General features: G+C 31.6%; 1 non-coding gene across 1 annotated transcript; it reads left to right on the forward strand.

The window, feature by feature from the left end:
* The first annotated feature begins 3,458 nt into the window (after positions 1-3,458).
* Positions 3,459-3,596, forward strand: LOC123812272. Its single transcript, XR_006784552.1, has one exon. It is a non-coding gene; the product is annotated as a small nucleolar RNA SNORA46 (small nucleolar RNA).
* The last annotated feature ends 4,149 nt before the right edge of the window (positions 3,597-7,745 follow it).

Raw genomic sequence — 7,745 nt, forward strand, 5'->3', positions numbered from 1 at the left:
AATTATGTCCTTCCAATCTCTCAGTTTTGGGGGCTATTTAATCCACCTGTACAGGCCCATGCCAGGTGTGCTACAGTTGGAAGAGTTGGGCAATTCTTCCAAGGACTACTGGCAGTAAACCAGTAGACCGCATTTCTTCACCATGGATCACTTAGCCCAACCTACAATGGAAAGGAAAAAAAAATGATAAGATATAATTCAGGCTTTAACAAATAGCTTTAGCAAATAGTTCCCCATGTCTCTCTATTGTCTCAGTTTTGATTCAGAATGTTGAAAATGAATCACCAGACCTCTCTAATCAAGGATATTGTTATAGTAATTTATTTCACTTATTAACATCAAATGAGACCATAACAACATTTGTGATTATTTTATTCCAAACAAAGCCTTGAAAGGGAAAGATGGGTCAAGAATGTGTGTGTTTTGCTTACTCATTTCACACTGTTTTATTATTTTATAGTTTTATGTTTTATAATAAAAAAAATCCTAAAAAATAATCCATCCAGAGGTTTGTGTTTGTATTGGCTAACATTTATATAAAAGTTAAGCTAATTTTTCATTTGTTGAAAATTCACATTTTTCCATTAAAGAGTGATACATTTACCTATATTAAATGTTTTATGTGTAATTTTTAATATTGTATTTGCTTTTATTTATCTGCCTAGTTGTAAAGGCAACACTAATGTAAAACCATTAGGTGGTTAGAACATATTTTCAATATTTTAATCCTATTTTACATCTATAACATGATAAACTAATTTTGCCATTGTTTTTAATATTGAAAAGAAAAACTTTTTGCCTACACACAGGAAAATCAGATATTATCCAGGTGAGGTATAAAAAAAACATTTCCAATCTGTAAACTTACAACAGAGCTGTCCAATAAAAATGTAATGTGAGCCACATGTGTACTTGGAAATTTTCTAGCTGCCACATTTTAAAAGATTTTTTAAGATGAAATATGTGTATATATGTATATACACACATGTATATGTGTAAATATATGCATATGTATATAGATAAAATACATATACATATTTCATCTTAAAATTATGTGTGTGTGTATTTACTTCCCCTATAGCAATTTAATTTGTGTGGTGCTTACAATTGTCTTTTAAAATAGTCAATTGTCACTTCCAGATAGTTATTTAGATTTCTATATATTGGTTACTTTCTCATACTAATCAAGATAAAGTAGTATATCAGTAATGGTTAATACTGAGACGTTTAAATTGCTTTTGGAGTAAGTGAATCACACTGTGATAAGTCCAGACTTTGTGTAAAATCCTTAGTGAGTCAGACCACTGAAGAGTCTATTGTAGTTCAGAATGGTGAAATTCACCTTCTACCTACCATAAGATTGACCCATGTCATAGAGAAAGTAATAATAATAATGATCATAGCAATAATGATAACAATGACACAAATTTTCAATACTCCTATATTAGGAATGTTTATTAGTTAGTTCATCTAGCCCTTATAATAAACCTGATAAAATTATTCTTATTTAGAAATGAGAAAAACAGGGAACAACGTCATTAAATAACTTGCATGTTATTCCACAGCTAGCACATAAATAAGGTTTAGTTCTTATTCTTTGTTTCAGTAAATGTGTCTCCATCTCATTTTCTCTTATTTCACATTTTCATTAAGGAATGAAAGGAATCACAGTTATAAAGAAAAGCAAGGGCCAAAATTAAGTTCCTCTAGCTACTGATAGTTAACTCTTCATCAATAATTGCTGTCTATATACAAAGACGAACACTGAAATAGCATGCAAGGGGCAAGATTGAGCTGTAGTTCACTAATATCAGAGTGTGACCTTGAATCAAAATGGGATAAGCGTATTGTCTCCCCCTGGACACAAAGGAACTAACTTCCTATATTGAAACTTTTATCAATTCTATGATATATATCTTGAACTTATTATTTGGTTCCAGAGAATGGTCCTATTACCAGTCCTTAAAAATGCTCAGGTCAATTAATCTTTAAATTCTAAGACATCTTGATTTATTATTTAAAAGCATGTATCTGTTTGTGTGTGTGTATGTATACGTGAATGGAAGTGTTGTTTGTTCTCTGCATAGTCCATCAACGAAATTATGTTTGAGAACAATTTTAGTTATTTCATTTATTTTAAACATAAAAATAATCATGCTTTCCAGCTTATCCAGAAACCTTAACCTATTTCAGAAAATATAAAAAAAATATTAATAATATATACTACATTTTAAAAGGATTTCTAAGTACTATAACAATACTCATTTAATTATGTAATATTTAGCCCATTATTATAACAATACTAAACATTGTTACATAAGATTTAAATTTTACTATAATGACCTTATACTAAAAATAAATGATTAATGAAACTATATAATTAAGATACACAATAAATGGCAAAAAAGTTATTTATGTAACTTTTTTGTAAAGTTATGTAAAATAAATAAAAATACAATTTAAATTATTTCAAATGGTTTATTTAATAAATGTTTATCAAAAATGTGTTCTCATTCAAGAACTTTACTGGGTAAATGGTCAAAGAAGCATAGACAATAGTATATTTAGTCAAGGGATTTCATTTCACGTCCAGCTGTCTAGAACATATTAGACTAATGGTTGAATAGTTTTTCTTCATTAAAAACATACTAGGCAAATGGGGCAACAGTAATTGAACAAAAATAAAATAAATAAATTAAATTAAAAAGAACATACTAGGCAATTCAGAACCCAGCCACTGAAGACAACACAATAAAATGTTAAGATCATTTGCCTTATAAAACTGATGAGTTCACATAATAACTTAACTAGCCAAGATTAGCCTGAGGCATGTATTAATTTGAAAAGGCATATATGATTTGTTTAGTAGTGGTTTAATCAACCTAGGAAACAATGTTGATCCCTAGGACTGACCAACAGTTGGGAACTAAATATTAAAACACTGGATACTAGGAATAAATATGAACTGAAAGTAAACATCTCTCATATGAACTGTGGCTTAGCATCTGTTCTTCTAGGTGGCAAAAAAAACTAAACTAAATTTTTGATTTGAACATATATTAGATTATTGAATATATAATATATTGTGTATTATATATTATGTATATTGTACATAGATTATATATAAATATTGAATATATATAGCACATGTATTAAATTATTAGCATCCATAGGTTCCTACAGAAAACAAAATAAAATTTTCTCTGAAGAAAAATATCATTGCGCTAAATCTAAATAATTCCCACAAACAATATTTTTAACACAATTGAATTCAAAGATAATAATTATACACTGAACTATACAGTAACAAAAAATTAGAAAAAATAAGACTCAAACTACAGATGTTTATGCATTTTAACATTACATATTAAAATATTTAGGTTAATTAGGTTCAAGAAAATAAAAAGATATTACACATATCAAAAGAAACAATAGACCAATAAGAAGCAGATTATTGCAGCACTATATTTAAACTGATGGATGGGAATTGTCCCCATTCTAGGTTAAACTGTAGTGCAAAAGAATTCCTGGCTCTTTCCGGTGCATAGCTTACATAGCACCATTCTGCTGTTGCTGGACAGAGTTAAGGAACAGTAAAAAAAAAAAAAAAAGGAAAAGCAGATTATAGTATTATATTAGATAATTAGGAATATTTCAAGCATTTGAAAAAACTATTGACAGAGTATTTAAAATATATATTGCACCTAAATCCCACATAGTAAAATAAAATCAAAATAAAGAGAAACGTGAAAATAGCTAAAGATATGAGAGAGAGAGAAAGAGAGAGAGAAATGTATCTAAAAAACACAATTTAATGGAAAAAGATCACTATGTGTGGTGATGGGTGTATTATAATAATTTCACAACATGTACATTTATTAAATCATTACATTATACTTGGCAAAGCATCATGTTGTACAAAATATGTAAATACAAACACAATTTTATCAATCATATCTCAATAAAGCTAAAAAAATTAAAAATATGAAACAGTAATATCAAAAAACAATTTAAATGCACTAATCTATGAAAATAATGAATGAATGCTAAAGGAAATGTAATATGTTTTATGTATTTAAAGAGTATAAGTGCAAATTTACAATACTGTACCTAATCAAAGTAGTTTTCAGAAATGAAGGGTGAACAAAACTGATTCCGACAAATTGAAAAGCGAAATAGATTGTAACCAACAATCCCAGACTAAAGAAAAAACTAAAAAGCATAATTAATTTAAGTCTTAAGAAAATATACATAAAATAGTACAGAATATATTTAACTTAAATAGAGGTGTGTAGAATTAAATATTTTTAGGTATCTAAATGATTCAGGAAGAAATTGAAAATATCACCTATCATTAAATTTTATAATTTATGATTACATGTTGTTATCTCTCAAGTAACTATTATGATTAAATGATTTATAAATTATGGAATAAGGAAGGAAATTGGAAGGAATTAAATATTTCACACACAAAATCATTTTGTTTTTACATGCTAATAATTAATAATCTCCAAAACCATATGATCTTAACTTTAACTGGAACTTAATCAACAAAACAAAGAAGCAAGCAAAATATAACCAAAGACATTGAAATGAAGAACAAACTGACAGTAACCAGAGGAGAGATGGGAGGGGATAATGGGGGGAAGGGGGTGAAGGGTTTACAGGAACAACTATAAAGGACACATGGACAAAAACAAAGGGGGTGGAAACAGGGGAGGGAGGGGGGATGGCTGGGGAGGTGGGGAGAGGGAGGGGGAAAAGCCAGAAAACTGTACTTGAACAACAATAAAATTAAAAGGTATTTTAAATAAATAAAGTTTAGCTGAAAGATGTGCTTAGCATTCACCTGAAATATAAAAAAAAAAATGAATCAAATTCTTATGAAATAAATTTAACAGAGAAGGTGAAAGACTTGTGCACTGAAAACTACAAAACCTTGCTGAAATAAATTTCAAAAGCACCTAAATAAATGAAAACACATCAAACTAATGTATTGGAAGACTGAATTGTTAAGATAGCAATACTATCAAACACTATCTACAGAACCAATGTAATCCACCTCACACTGATCAGAATGACTATCATCAACAAATCAACAAACAAGTGCTGGTGAGGTGTCAGGAACCACCCTGCCTGATTTCAGAAGCTGTAACTGCCCCCCATGGCCAAAACTGAGTGAGAAACCTTGGGACCATAAGCCACTAAGGAGACAAAGCTTATCTTCCTGGTAGGGGTGCTGCCTATGTCCTCTTTATTTCACCCTGCTTGGCCCTGAGCGAATGACCAGTTAGTGAATGATGGGTAAGATTCCTCAGGGGAGGGATGACCTGAGACAGGCAGGGTCAAGAGGGGCCTTAGGGGAAGGACTTGGGGGGCTATTAAAAAGGGGGCAATGGACCCTCATCACTTGGCTTTGACATAACCTGAGTCCTCATTCTGTCTGCAAGAAATCTCCTAATGCCTTACTTCCTCTGCCCAATTTGAGTCTGAAACAATGCCAGAGGGTGGTACAACCCTGGGCAGGAATGGGCAGTTCCCCACGGCGATCAGGCCTAAGAAAGAATGCATAAAATCCTGTGAAAACTGCTTTGCTAAGAATGTCCTCAATTTTCTGATAAGGGTCCAAGCATGAAATGAGTTTGTTTTCAAAAGTTTTATGGCCCTTTAGCTAACTAACCTTGACTCAGAATAAGCCCTCATAGTTCTTTGAATGTTTTCTATTGTTTGATCATTACTGCCTGACAATGATGAATGAAGACCTTCCTTGAAGACCTTTCTTGAGACCTTCCTTGAGAATGAATGCTCCCAGAAAGCAATAAAAGCTTGTCTAGGCAAGGGTCAGGGCACTCCCTCTCTCAGAGTGTCTCCGCTGTCCCTTTTTCTTCACGGGACTTCTGCAGTCCATGTGAATTTGTTCTTCTCATCCACAACATACGAACCCCACTGGCCAGAGTCTGCATCAGCGAGGATGTGGAGAAAGGGGAACCCTTTTGCATGCATAGGAATACGAACTCCTTCAGCCACTGTGGAAAGCAGCATGGAGATACTTCAAAAGTTAAAAATGAAACTGCCTTATGACTCAGTGATTCCACTTCTAGGAATTTATCTGAAGAAATATAAAACACTGATTTAAAAGAATATAAGCACCCTTATGTTCATTGCAGCATTATTTACAATCACCAAGATATGGAAGCAGCCCACATGTCCATCAGCAGGTGAATGGATAAAAGAAATATGGTGAGTTTACACAATGGAAAACTACTTGGCCATAAAAAAGATTTATCCTTTGTGATAACATGGATGGACCTGGAGAGTATTAAGCTAAGTGAAATAAGCCAGTAAAAGAAAAAAAAAATACCACATGATTCCACTCTTTTTGGAATCTAATGAACAATCTGAACTAACAAGCAAAATAGAGACAGACTCACAGATAGAGAGCAGGATGACAGGTATGTGAGTGAAGGTTAGAGGGTAGAGGGATTGAGCAAAGAGGAAAAAGAACTCATGGGCATGGATAACAGGGTAGTGATTGCAGGAAGGAAGGTGGTAGATGGAGGTGGAAGATGCTACTGGGGGATAAATGGTAATTGAAAAATGTGATAAAATAAATTTTAAAAAGAATCAATGTAATCCTTATCAAAATTTCAACAACTTTTACTTTCAGAAAGGTAAAAGTCAATCCTCAAATTTATACAGAATTGCAAGGGGCCTGAATATTCAAAACAATCATGATAAAACTGCAAGAATTAGACTTTCCAATAAAATTGAAATGAGAGTCCAGAAATAAACACACACTTCTGCTAACTTGTTTTCAACATTGATGCCATGACCAATCGTGGAAACAAAAAAATTTCTTCAACACATAGTACAGCAACAATTAGATTCCCACATGCAAATGAATGAATTTGAAGATTTTTATAATCCTTCTTCCAGAAACTTATCAAATAAAAAGAAAAACACAATAACAAAAACTCAGTGAAGATATGTAAGGGCTGAACAACTTTACCAAACTTTATCTACTGTATATACATAAAACAATTGATTGAACGACTTCATGCTGTCCATTTTTTTTAAGAATACAAGAACTATTTGTAGACCTGTCTGCTTTATTATTTGATTTGTAAGAAAAAAAAATAGTTCCTTCAATTCACAAATACAGCAGATAAGGCAAAAGGAAAAAGTCACCTTCTATTTTCTTTCCTTTTCACTCTCCCCATTTTCAGAATTTAATTATTTTACTGTTATTAGGGCATTCTATTTTCACCTTAATAACAGAATTCAGTTTGGTCTAAGGTTAAATGTTTTAGCTTCTGGACATAGTTCACCAAAGGAAAAATATTCCTAGAACTCTTACACATCCAAAATGGTTTTTCCATAGCTTTTATACTTGAAGAAAGATTGGCTTAATATAACATTTTTAGTTCACGATGTTTTTAAACCTGAGGCAAGATTTACTTTCCCGCTTATAAGTTACTTGATATCTTTTTCCTGGCCATAGAAGAAATCTTTATATTTTAATAAATATATTGTGGTTTTGGCTATTTTGTGTGTGCTATGCTTTGCATATGGTGTCTGCATATGTAGTTTTTTTTTCATTTACTGAAAGCATTCTCAAATTATATGCCTTTTTTATATTTTATTGGTTAACTTTCTTATCCATGTGCTCTAATTAAGCATAGCTACTATCCCATTAAGCACATTTATATATCCATTTGATCTACTTTATACATGTGTTATATCTA

This window comes from Phyllostomus hastatus, unplaced genomic scaffold (assembly GCF_019186645.2).
Source record: "Phyllostomus hastatus isolate PE091 unplaced genomic scaffold, TTU_PhHast_1.1 phas_scaffold_78, whole genome shotgun sequence".
NCBI classification, from domain to species: Eukaryota; Metazoa; Chordata; class Mammalia; order Chiroptera; family Phyllostomidae; genus Phyllostomus; species Phyllostomus hastatus.